At 38.7% G+C, this 10,431-nt stretch overlaps 1 protein-coding gene across 9 annotated transcripts in view; it reads right to left on the reverse strand.

Annotated features, from left to right (window-relative positions):
* The window catches only part of LOC138153525 (RNA-binding protein 12), a 36,691-nt gene that overhangs the window by 10,679 nt on the left and 15,581 nt on the right, over nt 1-10,431 (reverse strand). The window lies entirely within an intron of this gene.

A 10,431-nucleotide genomic window follows, 5' to 3' on the forward strand; every position in this document is an offset into this window, starting at 1 on the left:
CAGATATATGTTTAGAATTAATGTCATAGAGGGAGTAGTTAAAATTGTGGGAAGAAATAAGATTGGCAAGGGAGAAAATGTAGGGATACATTAGTTCTAATTCTTCACATCATGACTAATGTGAAAATATGTTTAATATGAATGTATAAGTAGGGCCTATTTAAGATTTGTACGCTATCTTGGGGAGAGGGAGAAAATTTAAAACTCAAAATCTTATGGAAGTGAATGTTTAAAACTAAAAATAAACAAAATTATATAAATAAAAAATGTAATTTAAAAATACAAAAAAAGAAAATAGAGGCATAGAGGATTAAAGGCCAAAAGATGGGAGCTTAGAGAATATTAAATTATGTAGGAAGAGGATGAGAAGCCAGGAAAGGAGACTAATAAGCAATTAAGAGTCAGGATAAGAACCAGCATAGTAGAATGGGTCTTGAGTGGGGATGAACAGTATCAAAAGCTACAGGGTGTGTAAGGGAAGATGAGAACTGAAAAATTTCTTCCTTACTTGCAAACCATCCTGCATGCTGCCAGAATGATCTTTCCTAAATACATTTCATGACATCACTGCTTGGCTCTGAAACTCACAGTGCCTCCCCCCACTGTTTATGTGATCCTATCATTCTTCCCCCTTCCATTATTCCTTGAAAACTTCTCTTAAAAAGTCTTAAATCAAGGGACCTTACAAATCTGCTAGTGGAACTTCTCTCCTGATGGATCCTTTTGGGCACTGAGTTAACCTCTTCTACATGAATACTTCCAGTGTGATATCCTGACAAGGTATCCAGTACAACTATTGGATATCTCTGACTTGTTATAAATTAATTCTTTCAATCATTTCTTGTTAAATGTGTTTAAATCATTTCATCATAAAGACTTTGGATGCCCTCTGGTTTCTCAGTAGAGCTCTTAAAATGATACTCAGAACTGGACTTAATATTGTACAGGTAACCTGACCAGGAGAGAGTCTAGTCCTCTTCCTTTCTCTTAGAAAATCTTAAGGCTATTTGATCTGAGTGAATTTGATTTTTTTGTTTTGTTTTAAGATGCCAAGTCACAGTTCTGATTAATATTAAACTAACTAGGACTCCGGGGGGGGGGGGGTGGAGTAGAGTTCTTTTGCCCATTAAGTACGTATTAAGTCATGTCTCCCTCATCTTATTCCTAGGCAGATGAATTTTTAAACACAGCATCTCATATTTATCCCTGTAAATTAAATCTTGCTGGTTTAGGCTCAACTGAAATTTTTCTTAACACAAATCCTTTTCATCCTTAGCTTTTGTGTTTCACAAATCTAAATAAACACACCCTCTATTTAGCCAACTAATACAAATGTGCAGCAGAACATAGACATGGACAAGATAACTGTAACATGTTAGACCGTTCAAATTAACTAATTGATTGGCACTGAGTAAAGTACTACCAGCTATTAATCCACCAATCTATCTATACCACCGTCCAATGATAGCGCTCCATCTTATCAAAAGTAACATGAGCTTCACTCTGTAGCTTTCTGAAATTCACCATCCCCTCCATCTTTGAGACAGTATGCTCAAGATCACAGGGTTCTGGGAATATAATTCATTTTCCACCTGAAGAATAGCTGAAATCATTTAAATGGCTAAGAGATCCCAAACTATCTTCTCTCCTAAGGCTGGCGTCAATAACAATTTTTTCATGTGCATATCAAAAACTAAACAGTGTGGTAGATAGGGTGCTGGATGGGGTTTCAAATTCTGTTACTAGATAAATGACTGGCAAACCAAGTTAACTAACCACTCAGTACCTCAGTTTCCTCATCTGTAGAATGAGCTAGACCTCACAACCTCTAAACTTTAGCCTATGATTCTGAAATTGAGTAATTCAACATCATCTCTTAACATATCACCTTCCCCATTACACTGGTCTTTTACACCTTTCTTTGCTTATCTTCTCGTTGCAAACAGCTAAAAGAAAATCTCAGGTTTTTCCTTCCTTCCTCCTGCCCTGATACCTCACTATGATTCAGACAGACATGGCCCTGGGTTCTTTCATAGGTCTTACCAAGTGAGAAAGACTCCCAGTATTGATTGGCCTGATATCATCTACTATCTAAAGACCAGTCTAGCTAAGTTTTAAAGTTTTATCAGCAGGTTGGCTTCAGGATGAATTTTTTCACCATACCAACTTTTGAAGATCATCTATTCTTACATCGATATGAACCAGTAAATATCTACAAGGAAGGAAATCACAGATCCTTTACATACCTATTTATTTTTTTAAATAATTTTTTTTATAAGCTTCAGCTTATTCTGTCCATTAGCTTTCTTGACAGTTCTTACAGGTTTGAACCTGTAAGGTTTTGCTTGGTTACATGTCCTGCTTTCATCTCTTCACATCTGATATTAAAAAGTCTTGGGGATCTCTTTTCATCCTCATTGAGGCTGTCACCAGATAAGTGAGAATTCTGTTAAAGAGATCACCACCCTTTCTTGATCCATATTCCTTTTTAGAGCTTTCTCCTTTTCTCTCCTATGGACCCCTCCTTTACTAAGGTGTTTATCTCCAATTAATCCTACTTCATTCTGGTAGTTTTTTTCTCTTTGTAGTACTTTATCATGTAGCCTCCAACACTGCTAGTCTTCACTATGTTTATTTGCTTATCAAACTTCATTACAAGAAATCAAGTAGATCTTTACTGATTCTGTCCAACTGGAATGGTACTATGTGAATTGTTCTACTTAGCTTGAGTGGGAAAAAGTGAGTTGTTTAATGGCCAGCCTTGGAAATGTCATCATTAAATAGTTTTACAGTAAGTGTTTTAGGATTTTTTTTTTTTTGCTATGGCATATGACACGTTGTTTGGTTCTGCTCTTCCCCATTATACTGCTCCTCCCAAGGGCAGGAACTATTGTTATCTTTTCTCTCTTCCAAATTCTCCCCAACTTCTAGCTAGCCTAGCATACAGATTGAAGTTCAATCATGATTTCTGATGAAAGTAAAATAACTGATAGTTCTGAAAGTTAGGACTGATCCTCAAAAAACTAGTTCAAGACATCTGGAGCTATGAGGGATGGGACCATATCTTAATTTAAATCTTTGCATCTTCCCCAGGGTTGGTACAACTTATCAATTTTGCTTTCCTCAGAACTCCTACAGCCTACACAGTGGTTCTTCACCTAAGGTTCAATATAATTGGTTCCCTTTGTAATCCTATGTATTTTCTTTTATGCATTTAAAACCTTTACTCTGAGAGTGGGTCCTGGGGATTCACTGGACTATCAAGGATGTTCCTGACATTAGCCAGCATAGAGCTAAAACACATATTAAATATTCACTGACCCCGAATTGTGGTTTGGGCAATGATTGCTGCTATAAGACAGAGACTTCTTCCATCATTAGGAGTGTCTCAGGAGTGGGATATACGCTTCCTCTTTCTAGGGCTATCCCTTGACATCCATCACTGAGATCCAGTCAACCATGTTCAGCAAGAGGATGACCCCACTTTTTTTTCCTCAGGGTCCCAATCAGATATGATTCAATACAGACTCAATTCAATGAAAAGCTACTTAAGTACAGGTCATTACTGTCCTTTGCAGCCCAGTGTCCCATGTCCCTAATATAGCTCCCAAATGACAGAGTTTAAGTTAGGGCTTCCTTCCTTCACCTGGTGTCTAACCATACCCTATTCCTGTACCCTCACTACCACAAGAGTATACAACCTACACAACAGCAAAGGTGATGTAGCAGCAAGGGAAGGAGACCTTGTGAAACAGAGAAAAGGTTACAAGGAGTGACTAGCATATAGACACCAGGAAGTACAAGGAGCTAGAGCATGAAGTGGCAGCACCATTTTTCCAATAAGCCAAGGGCATTTCTGGAACTAATGAGGTCACACACCAACTCTCTCCAACAAGGAAATACAATCCCCTCTTCTTTCTTTGTATGATTCCCCGCCAATTCCCAGGCCCCCAGTCCTTGATAGCTCCAAATAGTGCCCTCCTACATAGTAAGAATTCCTATGATGGCAGGGGCGTTTTCCTCTGTGCATGTAACCTGATGCCCATCACAGTGCTTAGAACCTAGTTGGTATTTGAAACTGAAGGTGACTCTTTTCCTGACTCTCTCCTAAAATAACTACAAAGGCTTCAATGGACTAAAAACGGTCAAATTAAAAGGAAAAAAAAAAAACCAAGTTAGAGGGCCCATACTTTCATCCATACAACCTTTTCCCAGGATGAAATGTCACAGTGGAAATGGCTATCTCAGTGGGTCAGAATCAGGGGTGGATCAGAAATTATAATCACAGGTTCTTCTCTCTAAACAGAGATTCATGTATTAGACCTTTCTTTTCCTTCCTTCCACCAAATGCGCTCAGGTAGGGGTCTGAAAGTCAGAATGTTGGTATAGGGCCGGGTGCTCCAAGATCGGTTGAGGATTTCCCTCTCCTCCAAAAGCATTATCAGAGATTGTTCCCCCAATAAAAGACAGAAAATGACCTGAATCCTATACTTCGAACTAGGAGATTTTCAATAAACATAATTTGGGGATACAAACATTTTAAATATTTGGGAATCACCTGGCCCTTCTAAAAAATAACACTAATCTAAAAAGAAAATTGGAAAGCATATTTGCTTTCCTAGACAAGTCTTCAAGCTGAACTATGGGAAAATATCCCACAATACATATAATAAAAACAGGAATGAACAAGGCAAAAAGTCATAGGCCAGGAGTGGGTCTCCTTTTCAAATCTTGTCCCTGTGATTTTGAGTAGTGATTTTCCTAGTCATCTCTCCACACCAGTAAGTTCTAGGTATGGGCTAAACATGTTGCAGGGGTATATCCCTGGACCAGCCTAGCTTAAACCAAGACTTCTGAGAACCAGATGGGAATTCAGAGATAATCCAGCTGAACACTTTCATTTTACATATGAAAAAACCATGGAGCCCAGGGAAGTTTAGGGATTTGGCTTTCTTTCACCCCCCCCCTCCAAAAAAAGCACAAATAGCACTGCCCCTGTTTTTCCTTACTGAAGGTTGGTAGAAATCACTTATCAAACTGAATGAGTTTTATAGGCTGAAAATCACCTTATAAATAATTTGCATTGGCTAATTAAAATTTAAAAAATTAATTTTTAAAATGGGATCACACGTTGCAACTATTTAATTTTCCCTGACTCCCATTAAAATATAACCTTGCTGAAGTCAAACAAAAGAAATTAAGGAGTGATTTTTTTATTTCACTAAAGGATTCCTTGTAGGATTCCTCTAAAAGGAAGGTTACTTTTAAAAGTGTATCCAACATATAAACTACTCCCTCTTTCAGCAAACCTCCTGTAAGTTCTATCCACATCTGCTGGATCACCCAACACTTTCTTCCTAACTTCTGCTTTATGCTTTCTACATGCTGCCCTTCTGTCCTCTCTGTCTCTGTACCAATGTCTTGGTTTACCTAACTGTGTTGTAAACAGCAAAGGAACACACAGAACTCTGGGCAAATAAAATGCAACCCACCTACTGGCTTCTAATGTGGAGGCTAATTTTTTAATCCAATGAATACATGTAACTCTAGCTGGAAAAAGAATGCTACGGACCTAAGGCCTCCTTTTTAGAGATAAGGAGATTGGGTCAATGACTTCCTTTTTGGGACTTCAGTCACACAGATAAGTAACAGTGCTGGAACACAAACCTGCATCTTCTGTCTAGAAATCCTGGCTAGAAATCCATCATGCTGCTTCTAGTCATTTTAAGCATCCTCATGCAGCAAATAAAGAATCCTAGAGTAATTCTCATTATTCACATATAAAACACTTGTTTGTAATTTCTGTGGGGAGGCAGGGAATGAGATGGGAGGGTTGCTTTAGGAAAGTGTGAATTGTCATTAGTAACAGAACAAACTGAACCCTGATCATCTCAGTAGACACATAAGTTCTCAAAGTGGGCAATACAGCACCCTATGGGGTGCTAGCACAATCCAGAGGGGCAGTAGTAGTCTCAGGTACAACTGGGGGGTGTTGAATAAAAATGAGGATTAACAAACTAACTGGGGGATGGGGAGGCGCTGAGTAATTTTTTTTTTAATTGGTAGAAGGTCAAGTAAGTTTGGGAACCTCTTTGGGAAGCAAATGGGTGCTCATGGCTGGAACACTGGAACACTCCTCCAGGAATGGCAGATACTGCTGAGGAGGGCCAGCCATAAGAGAAAAAGTCAAAAAACAAAAGGTCAGAAGTGAAGGGGGCAGCTAGGTAGCAGTGAATAGAGCACCAGCCCTGGAGTCAGGAAGACCCGAGTACAAATTAGGCCTCAGACACTTGACATTTACTAGCTGTGTGACCTTGGGCAAGTCACTTAACCCCCAATTGCCTTGCCTTCCCCCTCCAAAAAAATAAAATAAAATGAGAAGTGAGGAAACCAACATCAAGAGGCAAGTAAGGCCTCTAGAAGAGCAGATCTGGAGCAGTGAACCAGAATGTTGTCTATGGGAGGGTTTCTTCCAACTTTTTCCACTCTTGGCCCCTTCAGCACTTCTTAAACTGTAGGGCCGTGGTACAGAATAATTGCTGTCAAGATTCACAAGCTGAGTTGTCTGTCTCTTGAAGCCTATAAGTAATATTAATAGCTTGCATATAGATAGCCTTTGTTAAAGGTTGGAAACAACTCCAGAAATAGAAAGTAATTGGGGTAAGTTTACTTTCTATGATGGTACTTTATAGTTATAAGATTATCTTAAAGGGCTAAAAGATCCCTTTTAAATATAAATAAAAGATCTCTTGCCTCAGCCTTCAAAACTGCCTAAAATGTTAGGGGCCACACAATTCTATTACTAACATTCAACCACAAACTTGTTGATCTGAAAAGGTATACGACATTCCTCTGTGGGTATGATGTTCAGGAAATTAGCCTTCAAAACCATGTAATATGTATGTTACTGATCTCTCCAACTATACTCCAAGTTTATATGTACATCACACATTTTTCTAAACTTACAGTAAGTGCCCTAATAGTCTGTTTTTCCAATGGGGCATGGCAACCCCTCAGGTCCACCTAGGCATTTTGTTCTCCTTTTCAAATCTTGTCCCTGTGATTTTGAGTAGTGATTTTTCAATCCACGGCCCACTTGTACCACACAACAGAAAAACCAGCTTTTCCTTTTTCCAGTATCCCTTTAGCTTATTTATACAGCCTTCTATAGTTGATTGTCCAACCAATGTCCCTTTCTTGTATTGTACCCTTCCTTCAGTGCGCCTGGCAGTGCCAGATGCACAAGTACTCAAGTAAATGCTTGCTGGAGACTGGTATAATGAAGTTGGAGCCTTGAAGATCTTTAAAGTCACTTGGAAGGGACAAAAATGGAAAACCAGAAGGCTTAAACAAATCTATTAATAGTCTTCTTAGGTATCTTGGAACCCAAAGTGTTCACTCTGCTCATTTGAGTAGATGTGGATTGGGCAAAACCTCCCTGATGCTAATCCCCAAATCATTTTGTTGGATATACATGAAGTCCAATAAACGTACTTTGAGCCTTTGCTTAGCTATGCTGTCAGATAAAATGGGTTCTTCATTATCACTGTAACACATTATACCAATATGGGTGATGGAGAATAGGGGCATTTAGTTCCCAGAGTGGTGGTAGTGATTATGAGGACAAGGAAAACACTATTCTTTTCTCCCAAGAGAGTACTGGCCTTACATAACCTCTATTTTAGAATTCTATTTGTCATTTTCTCCAACTTAGGTTAAATACCCAACTCCACCCCCTACTACCCCACCCCAAACCTCTTTTGTGTTAAGACTTCCCCAACTTGACTAAAACCCTGACTTGCTGGTGGTAGAGCATGAAGATTTCTCAGTCACAGAAATAGTAACCAGTTTGTCCTGCATAGCCCTTAAGGGTTTCAGGAACTCCCAAGAAGATAATTCAAGCTCACCCCCTTTCCCCTTGGTCAAAGTGTATACTGTACTAAGTAATAATTTTGAAAGCCCTTCCCAAACCTAAAATTTTTGTCAAGAAACTAAGACACAAAAGCACCAAAATATGATGCTCTCATATTACAACCAACAACCAAATAGGGGGCAGTAGTAAAGGAGAATAGGAATTTTACCTACTAGGTAACCAAGCAAAAACTCTGGCAAAGTGAAGGTTCAGAGTCAGAAATCTCAACCTTTTCCCAGGAGCCACATAAGAATAATGAACAAGCTAGGTTTTTAATTGTGAAGTAGAGGTAGCCCATGGGACTAATATTGTTGGGTATAGGTTGGACTAGGTCCCTTCCAACTTTGGGACTCCATTTTGTAATCTTACAAACCTAAAGTATGTGATGGAGAATTCGGAAGGAAAGGGCAATAGACAATATGGGAAAAATAAGATGAGTAAGGCATGTGATAGAATGGCACCAGAGCAACAGGATACCATGAATTGTGCTCACCTCTTACCATCACCTTAGCTTCTCCTCCCACAGGTCAGTTTCCTATTCTATAATGTTCTCTCATTTTCTTCTCAGCCTAACCTAAAATTTCCTCAGGTAGTTAAGGTGGAATAAAGAAAATCATTTTGCATGTTTCTAACAACAAAAAGGTAAGCCATTCTTGTCTAACATGTAATGGTGCTAGCTGTTGGATTTAGTGCTGGAAAGGAATTTTGACATCAGTCCAACTCCATCACTTTATGGACAAGGAAAGTGAGGCAAAAGGAAATTAGGGGAAAATGACTTGCAAAATAATACTCACTAGGTTAAAAGGCAGAACTTGAACTGGAATCCGCTCCCAATCCTGGGCTCTTCCCATTATACAAATGCCTCTCCCTGATTACTTTCCTTTCATTGCCCTGAGGCTTTCAGAGATGCTGTTTGTTTTCATGGAGTAGCTATTGCTCTATTCCCCCCTTCAAAATAAGGGGTGTGGTTTTGTCTTTTCAAGAACTTCAAAAATTTCTGATGTAAGGATTCTATTTTCCTTAACATTTGTTTCCTGTTCCCTGGGACTAGAATGCCTATAAGGGGACCCCTTTTGGTCCTTTCCAGACACCACAGATTAGACCCAAACCCAGGAAGACATCTTTTGTTAAATGTTGTTTCTGGGCCTCTGGAGAAAAGCTACATTCCAAGCCTTTTTATGTGGCTCTATTGTAAAGCAACATCCAAGGGGCTGGTATAACACAATAAGCATATATTAAATGAATAAAATTTACCTGGGCAGTCACCAACCACCAGAAGATCAACTTACTCATATTGTAGTGCCGCAGACTGGTCCATACAGCAGAGTAAGAATTGTCAATTCACTAACCAATGTACTTCAATTAGATCTTTACACTAAACCTGTTCCCTCCCACACTTTATTCTTTCATGATTAATCTTTTATTGAAGAAAATAAGATAGCCACAAGAGCAGGTTCTACTACATACCACAAATTTCATCATTTTTCTTAAAGGAGAAGGAAAAGAGAATCCTAACAGCTGATGATTTGTTGGGAATGGGGGACACAGGGAAAAATACTACACAAGCAGTTAGATAAATAAACCTGACAGAGCTTGCTAAGTGACTCATAATCATGCACAAGTGAATTCTAGGTACGTCTTGACTGGCACTAGGTTATAGTTTGCTTCCTAAGAAATGTCCTTTCAGGATGGTAACTATTTTAATGAAGATCTATGGAAGCCGTATTTACCAATAATTTCACACTCTCATAGTTCAAGAACTTAAAATCAACCACTCAGCTGGACTACAGATCCATTACTTTGAAAATATACCATTCACACCAGTTCAAAAAGAACCAGATATTCAAAAAAAGAGAAAAAGGGTCAAACTACTCTGCAATTATTAAAAGAAAAATCCACAAGGACAATTTTCCTCCCACATAATTGTGTTTTGATCTGGTTACAAGGAATAACCGAATACAATTATTTTCTGTAATTCCAGTTTAAAAAAAATCCAATTGTATACTGTTTAAAGAAGATTTTCACTTGCTAATTCATCATGAAAGTTATAGGAAGCTGGAGGAGGGTAAAGAGAAGAAACCCCAACTCTTCCTAGAACTTTTGCCTTGCTTCCAAGTTTGAGAACACATATTACACTTAACTTCCTTCAAAAAACCGACTGCTGCCAGAAAATACTCCCCAAACCACCCACCAAAGCAACACACATACTGAAAGATCCCGCTTCAGAGGTCTGAGAGTGAAGGTGTATTCATGAGTTTGCCTTTGAGGTTTCTTTTACTTTCCTCTACAATGGTCAAAACACTTTTGTAATATATCAACTAGTTCCTACACCTTTAAGGACTCCTTCCATGGAAAGAGAAGCTAGCTTAGCCTCTAACATTTCTTTCTTCCCTAACCCTCCCAATCTTGACATTTAGCAGTATAATTATTACTACCAGATTCTACTACAATGAAAAGTGCAAAAGCTAGGATGCTCCTTGTAATGGGATTTAACATGTAATCCTGTTTCTTCCCTGCAG

The sequence above is a fragment of the Petaurus breviceps genome, unplaced genomic scaffold (genome assembly GCF_028583685.1).
Source record: "Petaurus breviceps papuanus isolate PSGF00001 unplaced genomic scaffold, PetGlider_PUasm1.0 90994, whole genome shotgun sequence".
Lineage (NCBI taxonomy): Eukaryota > Metazoa > Chordata > Mammalia > Diprotodontia > Petauridae > Petaurus > Petaurus breviceps.